This window comes from Tachypleus tridentatus, chromosome 13, assembly GCF_004210375.1.
Source record: "Tachypleus tridentatus isolate NWPU-2018 chromosome 13, ASM421037v1, whole genome shotgun sequence".
Classification (NCBI taxonomy): domain Eukaryota; kingdom Metazoa; phylum Arthropoda; class Merostomata; order Xiphosura; family Limulidae; genus Tachypleus; species Tachypleus tridentatus.
The window spans coordinates 1,751,692-1,771,904 of NC_134837.1; the positions used below are offsets into that span (position 1 = coordinate 1,751,692).

Sequence of the window (20,213 nt, forward strand, 5' to 3'; positions counted from 1 at the left end):
CAGGGACATTAAAACCAGTATAAGAACCACAAATATCTCGTTTATCATTTTTCAACATAAAAAATCTTGATAAATACCGTTTATCTATAAAATTGATTATATCTTCAAGATTTTCTGTTTTTGTTTTACTCAAAGTATGATTTAATTTAATAAATCCATAAAGTGCAACCTCTATTCTTTCAGAAGGTTTATATCTAACAACAAAGAACAAAGCAAAACGGATCAACCAAAACACAAGGAAAGTACAGGTTAACAACATATAGTAAAACGTTAACATAAATGATGTTATAGTTTCAACAACATCACAACCAATCAGAGCGCTGCCAGTAACAGTTGACGTCAAGAATTAAACTACAGTATTCTATAGACCTGCAGTGAGATTCGGACTGAGTCGGTAGGAAGCCGTGAGAGATCATTCGTTATTTGCACGTAGTACATATGTGTCAACTTGTCCGATGTAGTGGTAAAATAACTTTGAAACTGTGAGTGGAAATCAAGTTGTGTGGTGAGGGTGTAACGTATGTACATGAATGTAACGTCAGCAAACACTATGTATATTATAATAAATAAGTAGTTAGTATATCAATCAAAAGTTGTATGGTGAGGGTGTAACGTATGTACATGAATGTAACGTCAGCACACACTATGTATATTATAATAGATAAGCAGTTAGTATATCAATCAAAAGTTTTATGGTGAGGGTGTAACGTATGTACATGAATGTAACGCCAGCACACACTATGTATATTATAATAGATAAGCAGTTAGTATATCAATCAAAAGCATGGAACACAAGTAGCTATTGTAACATTAACATAAATAAACCTGTATGTGTGATATTAAAGTCACTGATTAGTTATTTTAACATTAGAATACATATTTCACTTGTTTTACCAAAACTATTTCTTTGTTGTTGTTTTTTGAATTTTGCGCTAAGTTACTCAAGTATTATATATGTTTTAAGCTAATAATTCAATGATTGACTAGAAATAGGTGAGACAGACAGCAACATTCACCGCTATTTCTTGGGCTGCTCTAATCGGTTAATTAGATTTGATGTAAGAGACGCGAAAGTACTCACAGTCCCAAAAAATGTAACTCACGTTATAGAGAATATGCTTTATTATTATTCAGAACTGGTTAACCTTTTAAACCACATGTGTTTCTAGGTTTTAATTAGTTCATCTTATAATTATTATTGTAGCTATATCTAGTTTTGAAGTGTTGTGTTTTGAGATTATTGTTAACCTCTTAATGTTTTATCAGATAAACCTTTTCTCTTACTTGTTTGTAACTAAGTTATTTCATCATGGTGACTTTCTATACAAGGTACTTTGACCATAACAGCTGGCCACTTTCAAAACACAAACTTATGAACCAGCTTTTAATGGTAGTGGGTTTATTGTTCAAAGTACAACGAACTTCATATTTTAAGGAATATCATAATTTAGTATACATTTTGTTTGACGGAAATAGAAACCCATATAACAGACACTCTGTAATATCGTAACCCACATTAAAGTGTATCTAGACATTCAAGTCCCAAGAAAGCTTTAAACCATACAAATATATAAAAAAGGGGATTTGATTCAGTACATAAAGTATTCTGATCTTGGACTTACACGGAGCTTTATATATTTCTGAACTAGTATTTATACAACACCACATTTTAATAAAAAAAAGAAACCTAAACGTACAGAGTAGCTTCATTCTTATGTTATCCTGGGGAAAATGTAAAATTTACAGCATATTAAGAAGAAAGACTGTGTTATAACGTGATATTAACATTGTTGATTTCTGAACAATTATAATTATAAAAGTTTATGTAAGCTACATTTCGAAATATACTGCTGGTCAAAATCTTAAGACCAATAAACATAAAGAAAAATATGCATTTTGTGTTGTTAGTCCCAACCACGTATTTGAGTAGAGCATTGAAAGATGAAAATAAGAAAAGGTAGAATAAAAAAAAAACTTTTTAACATTTTATAGGGAACATGTGAACACTGTGAAATTAGCTTAAATACTAGCTGATCAAAACGTTTAAGACCATACCAAAAAGAAGTCCTAAACAGGTTAGGAAATGCTCAACAAGAAGTCTCAGTAGTGAGTTGCACGGCCGTCATTGCGAATAATTGCAAACATTCGCTTTGGCATGGTCGATATAAGCGTTTACAGATGGCTGGCTGGAATGTTATTCCAAATAGTGAAGATGGCTTCACGATGATCAAACACTGTTTCGAATTGACGTCCATTTCTATAGACTACCCTTGCCATCCACCTCCAAACATTTTCAATGGGGTTCAGTCCGAGAGAACACGCTGGATGGTCCAAAGGACCATCACGTTATTCGCCATAGAAAAGTTCTTTGTCCTGACATTGGCATTGGGGATTGCAGCATTGTCCTGCTGAAACATCCAGTCATTTCAACACAAGAGATGACTTTCAGTCAATAAGGATGCTCTCTCCAACATGCCAATGTAACCAACTGCTGGTTGACGCCCCTGTATAACCTGAAGCTCCATTGTTCCATGGAAGGAGAAAACACCCCAGATCGTGATGGAACCTCCTCCACTGTGTCGTGTAGAAAATGTCTCCGGTGGGATATCTATATCGTGCCAGTAGCGTTTGAAGCCACATGGACCATCCAGTTTAATTTTTTTCTCATTAGAGAACAAAACTTTTGTCCACTTTTCTACGTCTCATGTTTGGTGCTTCTCAGCAAAGTTTAACCGAGCTGTTTCGTGGTGTGGGAGGAGGCGTGGCCTTTGGATACGTTTACGGTTTTCAAATCCTTTCTCTCGTAGATGCCGTCTTATTGTTCTTGAGCTGCATTCTGTGTCCGTAAGGGCTTTAATCTGATTCGACGATCGTCTGGTGTCTTGCCAGACAACCCGTCGAATCCTCCTGCTCAACGCTGGCGAAACTTTCTTGGGCCGACCACTTGAAATTCTAGTTCCGTATTCCTCAGGGTCTTTTAAGAAATTTGCAACAGCAGTTTTACTACGCCCAATTTCACCAGCGATGGAACGTTCAGAGAGACCTTGCTTTTGCAGCACGACAGTTATGCCACGTTCAAACTATGTCAACTATTTAGCCTTTGCCATGTCTTATGCCATGTAACACAGGAGATGTCAGTGCGAGATGTTGATAATGATAATGCTTGATCACAAATGACTACATTCCGTTATGTGTTTACTGAATAACGCTCCGTTTCAGTATGATCTTGAAACTTTTAACCAGCTAGTATTTAGGCTAATTTTATAATGTTCACATTTTCCCTATTAAATAGGCCCGGCATGGCCAAGCGTGTTAAATCACCTTCTATAGAAAACTAAAGAAGCAAAGAAAAAATCTGGAAAAAATAAAACTATCACTTGGAAACACAACCATTAACATGAGTAAAAACATCACATTCCTTGGCGTCACTTTCGATACAAAACTAACATGGAAAAACACATAAACAATATACACTCATCAATCAGAAAAGGATTTCATATCTAAAGACTATAACTGGTAAACAATCAAAATACGCACCGAACACCATTATACAAATATATAAGGCTTACATCCGTCCACTAATAGAGTACGGATGTCAAGTAACATACAATATGTCAAACAACACACTCCAAAAAATCCAAGTGCAACAAAACAAAATATTAAAATCCGCATTCAGTTTACCATCTTTCACGCCAACAAATTATCTACACCAAATTAGTAATTTACCAACTATAAGAGATAGAATAACAGAACTTTCTCTCAAATATTATCTAAAAGCAGAAAATAGAAACAAACTAACGGCATCACTTCACAAATTATCAAGTGCACCAACAAAATACATATCACCTTACAACATATTTCAAGAATCACAATCCACTCAACAAAGAATCTAAATAAATAAAATCTATGTTATTAACATGAATTCCTTTTTTTTCAGGTACAGGGCACACGACAGGCAAAACTTTCGGCGCCTGTCGTGTGAAAGTGGGTTTTCTCGGGGCACTCCCGTTTCCCCCCACATCAAAATCTTCAGGCATTGGATTTCTAGATCCCAGCCTAGGCAACCTTTTTGCCAGACCCAGAATCGGGCCGTTTGATTTGATCTGAATTTGAATGAATTACATTCATGTTCACATCTGCCCAACTTTTTCCTTTCGGGACAGGTCCCGGCCTTTCTTTCCACTGCTGCCTTTGCCTCCACCCAAAAAGTCAAGAATAATAACGACAATTAATTTATTAAAATAATAATAAAAAAAACACCACTTAATCTTAATAACAATCCACGAAAGGGGACGAAGAGGAACTACAAAGTTCCTGAACACCCCAGTTGGAGAGAGAACTCTTCTGATTTCTCTCTCTCTAAACTGAACCCCTGCCACGTTAGTTTAGCGTTTAGCGTTTAAGCGTGTTAAGGCGTGCGACTCGCAATTTGAGGGTTGCGGGTTCGCATCCCGGTCGCGCCAAACATGCACGCCCTTTCAGCCGTGGGGACGTTATGATGTGACGGCCAGTCTTACTATTCGTTGGTAAAAGAGTAGCCCAAGAGTTGGCGGTGGGTGGTGATGACTAGCTGCCTTCCCTCCAGTTTTACACTGCTAACTTAGAAACGGCTAGCACAGATAGCCCTCGAGTAGTTTTGTGCGAAATTCCAAAAACGAACAAACAAACTCTATTAAATGCTAAAAACGTTTTTTATCTTTATTTTTCCTTTTCTTGTTTTCATCTTTCGAAGCTCTACTCAAATAAGTGGTTGAGTCTAACAAAGAAAAATGCATTTTTTTATGTTCATTGGCCTTACAATTTTGGCCGGCAGGTATGTGTATAGAAACTTTGAAGCATGATCCAGTAATTCATGAATATTTCAACTATCATAAAGAAATAGTCATATCTTTGCGTAATGACATGTGAGATGAATTTGGTTGAAGGTGTTCATACTCCTAACAACAAACATAGAATTTATTTGTTTTATTTATTTGTAACCATAATCAGTTCAGCTGATCGTCACATCATAATATCTTCGAGAAGAGAAATGTGAACGTAGTCGGCGATGTGTTTCGATCCTACAATATTAGCCTTTAAGTATACAACGTTGATCTAAATATTTTCCCCAATTATTTTAGTTATAACACAAAACAACCAAAACTCGTTAGAATATACGTTTTGTACAGGTTGTATAGTTTATTTTTTTCTGTCCCGAAGCAGGTAGATATTTTGTTTGTTTGTTTTTTGCCAGTTCTTGGGTCACACTTTTATAACTGAATAGTGGGATTAACCGTCTTATTATAACAGACCCACGACGAGCTCGCGACACTCAGATTACCTCATGACCATACTCTGCCGGTAGACATACACTTCGTCAACAGTAACGAGATACTTCTCTTTCTTACATGACAGAATGCTTGGTGTGACCTGTATTACACTCAGATTACCTCATGACCATACTGTGCCGGTAGACATACACTTCGTCAACAGTAACGAGATACTTCTCTTTCTTACATGACAGAATGCTTGGTGTGACCTGTATTACACTCAGATTACCTTATGACCATACTGTGCCGGTAGACATACACTTCGTAAACAGTAACGAGATACTTCTGTTTCCTACAGTTTTGCTCGTGTTTTGTGAAAATGGAAAACAAAAATATTTTAAAGGGTACAGTAACATCGTGGTTTGTGTGGGTTGTTTGAAGATTTATGAAAACAAATAAGATTGTAATATTTGTTGATTTGTTGGTTCTGAGTCGTAAAACTAGCAGAAACACAGCGACAGCGCACGTGAGAAAACACCACGAACCAGTAGATCTAGTTCTAACGTCCTCTCCTGGAAACCGAATTCTCCGTCCCAGAAAAGACGATCACCACAAAAACCGATTTATTTAACGTCAGTCACGACAATATATGGATTGATAACAATGTAACGTGATAAGAACATGTTTAACATTAACAATATTTGGCAGAACTGTTGAACATGTAGTATAATATCTGTGTGATGTTCAAACTAGTGTGTAGTAAAAATTGGCTGAGGGTTGTAAATGGACATGAAACGTAATATTTGAACAGTAAATATTATAACTCTCTAACAGAGGGCGTCATTTTTAAAAATTATATTTTGTGTTTTACAGCGAAACATAATCAACACTCTGGACCATAATGTGTATTAATTTTGTTTATCTTTCATCAATGTTTTTTTTTACAATGAAGCCCAAATCTAAATATTACGAACAAATTATCATGATTTAAGATAAATAAGCAACACTAGTATATATATAACCAAAAATAACATTTATTTTAAACATATTTTAACTTATACTATTCAGATTTCTTCACCAGGTAATACATTCAATATAATCAAAAACACTTTATAGTAGGTATCAATAATTTACATTCGATGTCCGGTTTTATTGATAGCTCAACTGTATATGTTTCAAAATGGACTCCATACGGGAAAGTTTGCAGTTAGTTAATAAAGTAGATGTGTTTTCTGTGGTTAATCATTACACTCTAACTAACACTGCTATTCATTTTTCATCATTAGTTACATAAAATAAGATACTAAACGACTTCTTATTCTTTGTAATTTATATTTTGTTTATAGTATCAACTTTTCAACAGTTCAACTGTATAGGATTCTAAATAGACTAACACCAGAAAAACATATCGTTACATCACAGTGTAAGAATATGTTTTGTATGTAATAACTGGTGCATAATAATACTGTAGATACTTCTGTATGAGAGATGTTTAATAAAATACCAAATTACTTCCTGTACTTGTTTCTTTGGTTTGTTTTGGAAATAAGCACAATGTTATACAATGGGCTATCTGTGCTATGCCCACCATGGGTATCGAATCTCGGTTTTAAGCGGTGCTTTTTGTACTTTAACACATTGGTTTTATTTCATGTTCCGGCATTAAGATAATCACATGTAACTTGCAATATAACCAAATTCAGAATCTTATTATCCGTATAATAATGACATATTAAACTTGCTACCAACATTATAAGACATTACACTGTATTTGGTTCAGTAAATGAAAACTCACAAATCCTTTAAAATGTACTATTTCACACTTATGTATGTCGAATTATATACATGTGGTCAGTGTCTGAAGAAACGTTTCCATGTGTAAACTATTTTAAGTTCCTACTCTAGGTCCTCCAGCGACAAACTCCAAACAACAACGTTTGTTAAAAATCTGTTGGTTTTGTAAATACTTTATTAACTTCTAGAATCTACCATATAAGCGTGGAAAGTTATTAGTGTTACGTTAAGTATTGTTCTTCAATCGCTCTCTTCCCAGTTGTAAGGAATTTAACACCAGCTTTAGTGTTTCTTCACATGATATGAATTGTTTTTTGTCTTCATTCAAACCTTTTTCATTCACAAGTCGTTAAGTGTTGCTATTGTCGTTAAGAATCAACGATAGGTTCAATACACACGTTTTACTTCTACTATTTGTTTAATTCATGAAACTAAATTATAAAACAGCTTACCCATCGCCTTAACATAGTCTCCTATGGCACAGCGGTAAGTTTAAGTAGTTACAACGTTCAAATGCGGAGTATTATTCACAAGTGAACAAAGCAGATACATCAATGTGGCTTTGTTCTTGTAAAAAAACAACAACATATTTTTATCGTTATGTCATATCATAGAAATAAAATATTCTGTCGTTCAGCTTTAATGTTATGAAATAAGAAACTCTCTAGAAACGGTGAGCATTAGAAACATCACCACGTGATTTTGATATTTTAATGATAATGTTAGAAACCTTGATAACCTCGATTTGTAGTATTACATATAGTTATAATTTTGTTTTATTTATTTTACTCAGTTATAAAGAAATGATGTTAAACACCTTTATTTAGAATACAAAGCGGATCACGATATTTACGTTTCTACTTTGAGCTCAACCTTAGTTTAAGGCAAAAGAAAACATACCATTTAATCAAAATTACATAAGAAGCTTTTTTGTCAACGAGATCCGAACCATAAGCTTTCGGATTTATAGTTCTGACCAAGTTAATGAAACCTAAAAATGAGTTTAGTAATTATTTTGTAACTGACACAGAAAATATAATAAAAGAAAGAAATAGCGAAATTAGAAGAATTCTTAACATGACTGGAACTGAATTCTATATACTTTATTATTACAGCAAGTGACGCTGCTTTTATAGTAGATGGCACTGCTTCAAATTATATTTATGAGTAAAGGTGACATTCAGTTTTTAGTATTTTCATAATTATTGTAATTACGTGTTCCAAAATACTGACTCCATAATATTATATGAAATATAAATAGTTTTGAAAACATATTGATTCATAACGATAATATATAAGTATTATGAAATCCTTTGTCACTGTGTTATAATGAATTTTATTCGTCACTATCTCTCTATTTGAGAACCAAGCTAATAAACATCACTTCAATAAAACTGTTAAAATTACTTCAGTACTCAGGTCAACCAACGATGTTACTGAACACATCACAAAATATAATATTATTTCATATTTTCGTTAGTTTTGAGTTCGTCAATAAAAACCTCCTCCTACTATTTGTTTCTAAACCAATCTTCTTTATTGTTTTCAGGATAACATATTATGTAAAATTCAGTTATATATTTTAATTCGATACCATTTGTCAAGTTTAGTTATAACACTGTGATTACATGTATACATTCCAGATAGTACATGAAAAACCTAACCATCAGAATGAAACACATTTTGACCAACTGTTGGATAAATATAACCAGGGTAATAATACAAGGACAGTTGTGTAACTTGGGTAGTAATACAATGGCAATTGTGTAACCTGGTTAATAATACAAGGACAGTTGTGTAGAGATTTTCTTCCTTCGTCGACATGTGATGGGTCTGTGAGAAAATATCCATTGAGGGAAAGATTTGTGCATTACATTAAATCTCCAGTCACCCGATCCCTCGTCTTCTCACATCTGAACACATTCACTGTCTACAAGCGGTATGTTATTAATTCCTGTTTGAACTTTTATGTAACGATATATCCTATAGTTTAACATGAACTTCCGTTGCTGATTGTTTCATATTGATGAAGCCATACTATACTTTACAGTTAGTCTATAGAAGGATAGTGTTTACTATGTAACGATATATCCTATAGTTTAACATGAACTTCCGTTGCTGATTGTTTCATATTGATGAAGCCATACTATACTTAACAGTTAGTCTATAGAAGGATAGTGTTTACTATGTAACGATATATCCTATAGTTTAACATGAACTTCCATTGCTGATTGTTTCATGTTGATGAAGCCATACTATACTTGACAGTCAGTACTAACAGTACATTGGTGTCAGCTTCTAAGTATGTAAAATTGAGGCTGGCATTTTCTTTTGTACTTAACTAAACCTGTAACCCGGATTAGTTAGAAATCCCTTTGAGAAAACATCTTGGAAATGGTATGTACTAAATTTTAATAGAATAAATAATGTTATTTATTGGCAGAATTTTGAAACTAAACTAACAAATAGTTCTTCCATTTGTAAGCAACATCAATAGATTAAAACAATTTATAGATCATATGCCAGTATCTCTGAAAACAGAATACATCCAAGATAATTGACAGAAATAGAATATCGTAAATCAGATAAATATTTAACACTAAACTACCAGTACCATTATTTCGAATATTCGTTTATCGGATTAGACATAATGTTCAAGGATTTAATTATTTTATTCATTTAAAAATAGAATTACGTTTAATTAGGAGTTATATTACAAATTTTGAATACAAAATTAATACTTATTGTATGTTACAACTTAATTTTGGTGTTAAAAAGCCTGATATGGTCAGGTGGTTAAGGTAATCGACTCATAATTCGAAGGTTGCAGGTTCGATTCCTTATCCCACCCATAATGCTCGCTCTTTCAGCCACGTTCAGCAGTAGTTACTTCCATTATTCGTTGGTAAAAGAGTAGTCCAAGAGTTAATAAGTAATTATGTAGTCTTACGTTACAAAATTGGGAACGTCTCGTATAAATAACCCTCGTGTAATGTTGCGCCAAAAACGAACATAAAAACGAACTAATTAAGCAGAAAAGGCTTGATTTTATAACACAGAAAATGAACTGCTGTTAAATTTTCTTTGACAACAGTTGTTTCTTGTAATAAGCGATCGTTCTACAAAGTAGGATATTCTATCTTAAGATCACCTACGAAACGTTGTTCTTATCAATAAAAGTGTTGATACCCGTAGTAGCCGTTCTGAAATATAAAGGCAGACATCATAGTATTATTATCATTGACAAAAAATATTATTTCAAGAGTTGTCTTCCTACACACCAGACGGAAGCTAATTTTGTGAAGAAATTTAACTCAAAAAAATATTGACTTCTTATATTTTAATCAAATACAGAATTAGTAAACACATTCAATATTATTAGATTTGTATTTTCAATAATCAGCTAAATTAACTTCGAGTGGGGGACCAAATGAACATCAGAATTAAAGTTTTGATGATTTAGAACATGTGAACTTTTTACCAAGTTATTTAAAAGCTTCCAAAAATTTTAACCGAAACAACTTAAAAACTTCCAGATAAAACTATCTTGATTTGATACATTAAATTTCATTATTTGTGTAATTATTGATTTAATACCTTCCAACGTACGTGGAAGACAACTAATATAACCTAATACATAACCAAACAAAGAAACTAATTACCAATATGTGTTACAAAATGTGATATTTCACCATTCTTAATATGTAATATGTCGTTTGAACACCGACATCTCATTCATCTGGTTTATATTATTTTAATCTCTATTACTATTATTTTATTACTTTATGTGAGACTGGCGAAGGTAGGATAAGACTGACAGATGTAAGGTTCCTCAGTCACCTCCAAAATCTAGAGTACATTTTATATCCCACATTATAGTCTCTACACTGGAATTATTTCAATTTGTATATCATTTTTTATATCTGTTTTGGATTGTTGTTGGTTATAACAAACTAATATCAATCAGAGGTTTTCATTTGCTGTTTTTAACTCAGTCCTTAGTTTTGATTCATTTAACTTAACACTTCAGTATTAATATTCTAGCTACACGCACACAGACACACATTTACCTTCCGTTGAAAAACTGGTAAGGTGGAGAACTGATATTACTAAATTCTGGGTTTCGATTCCCTGCGTGTTTACAACCAAGATAGATCTTAGTTAGCTTTGTGTTTAACAATAAGCAAAAACAAGAATTATTTATTTTTTATTGATAACAAAATTCCATATGGATACTAAAGTATCCTCAGAATATATCGCTTTCTTCTACACTTTAAACCACATGCTTCCTGGTCTTCGAATTCCAAAACCACCTCCAGCTGCACTTGCAAATCTACCTCCAAATCCACTACTATTAGAACAACAATATGAAGGAGGAACATCACAATGAACAAAATTTGTTGTACATGCGATGCCCTCTCGGAAATTTCCCACTAGTTCAGGTAGTAAACAAAGTGACGTCATTAGAATATATATCGCCTATAATATTTTATAATGATTTTTAAATTGTCACTGTTTATCTACTTGTGAAGCTAAGCTAATAAACATTATATTCATAAAACTATTAAAATTACGTCAATGCCAAGGTCAACCATTGATGTTACAAAACACGTCACAAAAAATAGTCATCTTTAACAGTTACGTTAATTTGACGAGTTTGTCAGTAAAAATCTATTATTATTTATGTATAAACCAATCTACTTTCTTGTTTCCAGAACAGTATCTTATATTAAATTTCAACTTTCCGTTGCGTCACTAAAAGTACATAAATATTATCTGTAAAAACAGATTAAAAGTAATTTTTCGTTGGTTAGCTTGCACACTAACTAACGTATTTTAAGCCTAAGTTAGAGGCTACATCGTGGAAGACGAACCCTAATTTGTGACAGAGAATTCTAATAAAATAAATTGACTTTACAACTAACACTTTAATATATCCTTGACTTTCTTCAATTTACTGAGTAAAGACATAATATATTCCACAGTATACCGACAATATTAGTTCAATTGTTTTATACTGCTGAAGATACTTGTAGTTAGTAAGTAATGACATTATCATCTGTATGAGAGGCCGATTTGAGTAGATCCCAAGCTAACCTCTTGTCTTAACCCATCACTCTTGTCTTGGGACACTCATTGGGATTTTAAGATATTTTTAAAGAAAAAATGTGCGTATTACATTGTATAAAATACGGTATATTGTTCTCACAGCTGTGGATTGTATGTCACAACAAACACGACCACAGCACAAGATCAGTCATCTAAACAGCTGTCGTATTAATGTAATTAATATTTTATACACTCGTTAATTTACAAAAAAACACATCTGAAACAATTATCTGTTATTTTGTTGTCTATATTACTCACTTTCAGTTTGATATTCAGTTGTAGCAACAAATGCAATTTAAATTAAAATATTTACTTTAAAAGTTACAAGAACAAATTTTATTAAAATGCATGTTTGTGTCACCCTGTTTCACACATGTAATCATTTTGAAATAATTTAATTTCTCACTTGAAATTGCTGTGAAATATATAGTCGTCAAGAGAAGTATATTATTTTTTTACATTCTTTCATTACAGACAATATTCGAATGTTTGGATACACGTTGTTGTTATAAACTTACCTTCATTAAATATTATGTTACAAACCTCCGTTAGTAACAAGAAATAAACATTGTGGCACTTTCTTAAACGATAAAGACAAACGTAGCTTATAATTGATATTTCTATCATACCATTTAAACTGTTTGTATGAATTCAGTGTTAAAGAATTTATAATCTCGGGCCCGGCATGGCCAAGCGCGTAAAGCGTGCGACTCGTAATCCAAGGGTCGCGGGTTTGCGCCCACGTCGCGCTAAACATGCTCGTCCTCCTAGCCGTGGGGGCGTATAATGTGACGGTCAATCCCACTATTGTAAAAGAGTAGCCCAAGAGTTGGCGGTGGGTAGTGATGACTAGCTGCCTTCCCTCTAGTCTTACACTGCAAAATTAGGGACGGCTAGCACAGATAGCCCTCGAGTAGCTTTGTGTGAAATTCCAAAACAATTTATAATCTCACCTGGAGTTGATTCCAACAGTGTCGTAAACATCAAAAGTAAAATAATTGTTGTAGTCTTCATTTCTCTGATCTGTTAAAATCAGTATTAATGTGGTTAGTGAAATGTAACTTTTAACGAAGCCTAAAATAAAAGCTCGAAACTTAGTACAGCCCAAGACTTCCATATCTTACTAGCTTCAGATATATCAGAACAGAGATACTTTTTATAAACGGAAGTAGAGTTACAAAAGAAACAAGTTCACGATTTATCACAGGAACACTAAAACCATTATAATAACTGGACAACATCTAATGTAAGATTTCTAAAGGAAAAAAATTACATTTTGTAAATACCGTTTAACAACAAAAATAATTTTATATTTATTTTTTTCTTTTATTTGAGGTTTTATGAACTTACTAAAACATGAAAGTAAAAACTTCTTTAATAAAAAAAATGTTTTTATCTAAGAACAAAACCAGATCGATCAACCAAAACACACAGAATTAAAGTTTAACAATGAATAGAAAAACGTTGAAGTTATCATTACTGTGGTAAAATATTGACTTATAAAATGAAAACAAAATATTAGTTTGCGTTAACATGATAAAAATAATTATTCATATAAGTATTTAAGATCTGTACTTAGTTTAATATTCATTATAATTACTATTATAAAGAAATACTCTCAAACAAGATATAAAAATTATATTACCAATGAGTGTTCAATTATTAGGTACTTGAACTACGTTTTATTGGAGTGTTAAATATACAGTTAGACTAGGGTCCTGATACTCAGCTTATATAGTCGTATTTTTAATGAGATGCACAGTTCTGAGAACATCACAACCAATCAGAATGATTCCATTAACAGTTGACGTCAAGTGTCAAATTACAATATTATAGAGACATGTAGAGAGACAGATTGAACCAATAGGAAACTGTGAGTGATTATTTGTTATTTACATGTGATACATTTCTGTTAAAGTGGCTCATGTAGTGGTGGAAAGACTTTAAAATTGTAAGTGGAAATGAAGTTGTGTGATTAGGGTAGAATGGATAGTAACATGTAAGTAGTTGTGTTTCATGTATATTCACAAATGGTTTATATATCAATAAATCGTGTGGAACACACGTAGCTTTTGTAACATCAGAACAAACGAGTCTCGATGTGCGATATTATAGACAAAACGTAGTTATTTTAACTTTAGAACACACAGGTGTCTATGAAGACATTTATTTAACCATAAGTATACAGGCTAAATAAATGATTTTTCTATCCTAATCATGTTGACACGCTGTTTGATTCTTTGTTTAACTTTTAAATTTCCCACAAATTTATACGAGAATTATCTGCGCTAGCCGTCCTCAAGTTACCTGAGTGAGATAAGAAGGAAGGCTAATAGCCATCCCCATCCACCATTATCTGTTAGTTAATAAGAAGGAAGGCTAATAGCCATCACCATCCACCATTATCTGTTAGTTAATAAGAAGGAAGGCTAATAGCCATCACCATCCACCATCAACTGTTAGTTAATAAGAAGGAAGGCTAATAGCTATCACCATCCTCCTCAACTGTTAGTTACCTTTTATTTACAAATTCTGGGATCAACCGTTACTTATAACCCCTCTTTGGCTGAATGGGCGAACAAGTTTCATGAGACGGGGATTCATACTCGTTATCATTAAGAATTCGAGTCACTCACCACCTAGCCGTATCAGGACGGTATACATACACTTAGTTCAGTGTGACGACATACTCTTGTTTGTCACATGACAGAAGTCATTTGTACAGTTTTATGATACACTACAGTTCCAAACATGTGAAACTCTTATCTAATTATTTATTATGGTTAATCTGTTGTCTTCTTTACATGTATATGTTTAGAAAATTTAGAGATTGCGAAATTTTCTTCTCCTGAGATTCTCAGAGGACAAAGTTTCTCATCATTTTGATGTTGTTTTTGTGTGGAAATAGAAAACAAAAATATTTTAATGTCTTCAGTTACCTAATGGCTCGGGTGAAGAGTTTTGTAAACAACTATGAAAGTAACGTTGAAACGTTGGTTTTAAGTGGAAAGATTTCAAAGTAACCCAGGTATAGAACGTGTGAAAAAACACCATGAGCCAGGACATTCTGTTCTCACGCGCTTATCAGGGAACCAAACTCTCCGCTTCAGAAAAAAACTCTCATCACAAAGATTGATTTTTTTAACGTTATACCCAACAGTACATAGATTGATAACAATGTAACGTGATAAGAACATATTTAACATTAACAATACGTGATAGAACTGCTGAACATAATATCTCTGTAATGATCAAATTAGTGTATAATAAAAATACGTCGGCAGTCGCTTGTTTCTTTTGGAATTTTGCGCAAAGCTACACGATGGTTATCTGTGCTGGCCGTCCCTAATTAAGTATTATAAGACTAAGGGGAAGACAGCTAGTCATCACCCACCACCACCAACTCTTAGGTTGCTCTTTTAACAACGAGAAGTGTGATTGATCGTTACTGTATAACGCCCCTGCGGCTGAAAGGGCGAGCACATTTGGTGCGACGGGGATTCCTGAGATTACGAGTCTTAACCACCTGTCCATGCCGGGCCTTTTTTTAATTCATGAAGCTAAATTCTAAAACGGCTGACTCAACACCTACACACAGCTCCCTAGAGTACAGCATAAGTTTAAGTAGTTACACAACAGAAACACTATTGTGAATTTGTTCTTATAACAAACAAAGTGTTCAAATATTTATACTGTTCTGTCACAGTAACAAAACATGGTATATATATCTTTATTGGTACGAAACAAGAAAATCTTCACAAGCAGTGAATATTAAAAATATACATTAGTACTTATAATATGAACCATGATGAGCATCTATATTTAACATTTACCAAAAATAAAACTTTCATAACACTTTTTGTTTCTACTGATAATTTAGTTTTAATAACTGATTGAATCTTCTCTTGCTTAGCTGTTAGCGCGATAATTTACCTCACACATCACATGCCACTTGTTATTTCTGTTCACATTTAATGATAAAAATTCCGAATAAAATATTTCACTAGAAATTGCTTTTGAAATGTTTTATAGAAATATAACAATTGTTGTAAATATTGTATTAGCCTCTAGAATTTACCGTCTTAGAAACTTAAAGCGTTAAAACTTCTTAGGTTAACTTCAAAAATTGCTTTTTAAAAAGTAGAGGGCAGTACGAAAATTTAAGTGTCATTCGATTATTTAAAAACCTTAAACAATATAAAAAACGATAAATTTTTAATTACTGTTTTTGTTTCTATAACTACGCCATATGTAAGAGTCTTAGTGCACTAATATGTTCTTTTTCATTTGTTAATTTCGTACGAAGCTAGCTGTCCCTACTTTTGAAATCTTAGACAGCTTGTAAAAAACCACCTTCCTTCCTAACTGTCGGAATATACCGGGATTAGTCCAACTGTGAGACATTCATAACCTGAGGTAATGATATAAGAACAAGGGTGTAGACTTTTTTTCCACCACCGACAAAATTACACGTGATGGGTCTGTGAGTGGGTGTGTGTTTTCTTAAGATCGGGCTATCATCTGAGCCCACCGAGGGGAATCGAACCCCTGATGTTAACGTTGTAAATCCGTAAACATACCACTATATTAGCGGGGGGCAATATATAATCTGCGCTACACACTCTGCGGGGGGAAATTTCCACTGAAGGAATGTTTTGTACATTAAATTTCTAGACCTCCCCCTTCATGTTTCTCTACACATTTGTCAAACACCATTAATGTCTGTTTACAAGGAATTCAGAGAGACATCATGAGAAATCAAAATATACGGAAGTCCGAAAAGTTGCATCCAGTGTCTATGAGGAGTATATTATTAATTCCTATTTGAACTTTTACATCACGATATAGCAGACAGGATAACACAGACGTTTGTAGCTGAATGTATTATATGGTGTTTAATAGACAGGATAAAACAGTCGTTTGTAGCTGAAGGTATTATATGGTGTTTAATAGAAAGGATAACACAGATGTTTGTAGCTGAAGGTATTATATAGTGTTTAACAGACAGGATAACACAGATGTTTGTAGCTGATGGTATTATATGGTGTTTAACAGACAGGATAACAGACGTTTGTAGCTGATGGTATTATATGGTGTTTAACAGACAGGATAACACAGATGTTTGTAGCTGATGGTATTATATGGTGTTTAACAGACAGGATAACAGACGTTTGTAGCTGATGGTATTATATGGTGTTTAACAGACAGGATAACACAGATGTTTGTAGCTAAAGGTATTATATGGTGTTTAATAGACAGGATAACACAGATGTTTGAAGCTGATGGTATTATATTGTATAGTGTTTAACAGGGTTGAGCTTTGCATTTTCTTTTATATTTAGCTAAACCTTTTTCATGCATAAATCTAATTCGTTTAATATACAACTAATATTTTCATTTTAATTTCTTTCCCTAATTTAGAATATGATTTAAAATTGTTCTTTAAGAACAGAACTCTGCGACGTTGATTAAAGCAATTAAGAATCTTATTATGAAACGTGTCAATTGCCAATGTACTAATATTCTATTGAAATATTGTAATGACGTTAAAGTTGTACAAATTATATTAAGATTGCTGTTACTTATTGGTTAGCTCATGTTACTTTTGATACAAGTGTATTGATAATCATAGCTACATACATGTTTATGAAAATTAAACTGTTCTCTTTTTCAGTATTATAATTCGTAAACGAGAGAGTCTCAAAGTATTACTGCGTTGCCAAGACAGGAATTCAGGAAAAGAAAGAAACTTCAAGTTTGTAAAATATTCACCAATTAGAGATTCTGGTGTAGAACGTGTGGAAGATGCAGAAAAAACTACAAGAAATTCTACAACGACAAATTTATCAGAAATTTGTGATGTGAGTGTTAAGAAATTTTGTTCAAGATCTTATTAAGTAATTATACAATGAATACAAAAATGTAAGTTGCTTTTTGTTAGTGTGAAGCATAAGCCCATCCAAACGAAATCCGGTTTTTAGTATTATAAGCCTTCAGATTGAACACTGAGGTGCTGGAGAAAAAAACTTGAAATATACAGTGGAGAGATCGAATCTCGTCATCGAACATGACTGTCATTACAGCCTTATAGCCATTATACTGTGACGATCAGTTTCACTGTTCATTAATAAATAGTAGCACATGTCTTGTCTGTCACTTAAAATTAGGGACGGATAGCGAAGATAACCCTAGGCTTGTACAACATTCAACAACAACAATAAAACCGATACAAAAGTTATCTGTATCACTCGTCGTTAGAATGAAAGCAGCTAGCCAACACACCAGCCGTCACACATACTTTTACTACTAATATCGAATTATGGGACTTCATCGTCACTCTTATAACACACTCATAGACAGAAAATCTAGAAAGTAAATTCGAAGTAATGGAATTTGAACTGTGCGCCCATTCTAGCTGTTAAGGCACATTTGACAAGTGATTATATCAAATTTAACGAAACAATAATCTTAAAATGTACCATATCAAATACTAAATCTACTGATACAAAATACACATTGCCAACGGACTGAATCCTGGAAAAGACCGACTTTATAAGTATTGTTCTCACACTTTAATAAATATTTAATTTATATTCTAATTTGAATATACAGACTCAAGACCACTCTTATAGAATGACAAATCATTGTTCTGAATGAGATTCAAATTTGCTTCAAGTTTGACTCTTTGACTTTAAGGAATTAGTTCATCAACGTATTTTTTTGTGATATTCAAGATTGTTTTATTACATTTTATTATTAAATTAGGTTGAAGTTTGACTTTACGACCTCAAGGTAGGCCTGACATGGCCAGATGATTAAGGTACTCGACTCGCAATGTGAGAGGCGGGGACTTGAATCCCCGTCTCCTTCTAGCTATCGGCATATTAAAAAGTTACGGTCAAATCCACTATTTGTTTGTAAATGAGTAGCCCAAGAGTTGACGGCTGGTGGTAATAACCTCTATTCTTTCACTGCTACATTATAGAATTTTAACATCGAAGATTTTAAGTGAAATGAAAAAACAAACGACTTTTAGGAAGTTGTTCATCACCGTATGATATTTAAGATATTTTTTAATATTTCAATAATAAATAAATTATATAAATTCGTTTTACAGTCTCAGATATATGAACATTAACTTAGTAGCTAAAGTTTCTATTACGTCCTTCCTGCATTACAAGTTTTGGTGGACCAATTCTTTAACTGTTTTGCTACTCGTTTGTCACGAACACAAAATGAGTTAGCTGTGAAGTTAAGATGAACGTAAACTGATATTGATAAATCATCATAAGCACGGAAAGTAATTTGGCATTAATTACTTTTTCTGTATTTGAATACTTATCGAAATTTCTTTATTTTCTTAAAATGACAAACCACTATATATCTATATATAGGACAGATTAATATTTACACTAAATATTGCTCGGAGAAAATCTTAAAAACCACACGTCTGATATTTAAAAATGAAATGAGTTTAATGTATTTTTAACATCAATGTTAATACATTTGAGTTACTTAATTACGAATGTTTTTCTGTTAAATAAGGATATTATTTATTTTATGTGACCGATTTTGTTTCAGGCAAATATATTATTAACATATTTTTTGTTTATTTCACAAGGATAACAAAAACCCAATGATTTCAAGTGATCTTACAAAAGGTGAAATTGATGGATTGCCGAAAACTGAAATTACCAACCAACTCTTTAAACCTGTCGATGAGAATCATTCAAAACAGCCACAAAGAAATTTATCACATAAAGTAAAACCGAAGTTGAAAATATACAAACACCTTACAATTATAGACGTTCAAGCTTTCGATAAGGGTGACTACAGCGGTAATGTAATTTACTGAAAAGAAGACATCAGTTCACAAACCAAAGAACAAATTGTTGGACACAAACTATTGGAAACTATTTTATTAATTAGTAAATATTAAACCATATTAAATGTTTCATAATTTCACACAGTGTTTATTTAAAACACAAATAAACCTTTTATATGAAAAATAAAGTGTTTGGAAAGTGTTTTCATTGTTATGAAAACTGTAGAATATCGTTT

The 20,213-nt window shown here is 32.9% G+C and overlaps 1 long non-coding RNA gene across 1 annotated transcript; it reads right to left on the bottom strand.

Annotated features, from left to right (window-relative positions):
• Positions 1 to 11,231: 11,231 nt before the first annotated feature.
• On the bottom strand, positions 11,232 to 13,261 carry LOC143240195 (uncharacterized). The gene is made up of 2 exons (XR_013021635.1): positions 13,106 to 13,261; positions 11,232 to 11,476 (listed from the first exon to the last, which is right to left on the bottom strand). It is a non-coding gene; the product is annotated as an uncharacterized LOC143240195 (long non-coding RNA).
• Between the last annotated feature and the right edge of the window lie 6,952 nt (positions 13,262 to 20,213).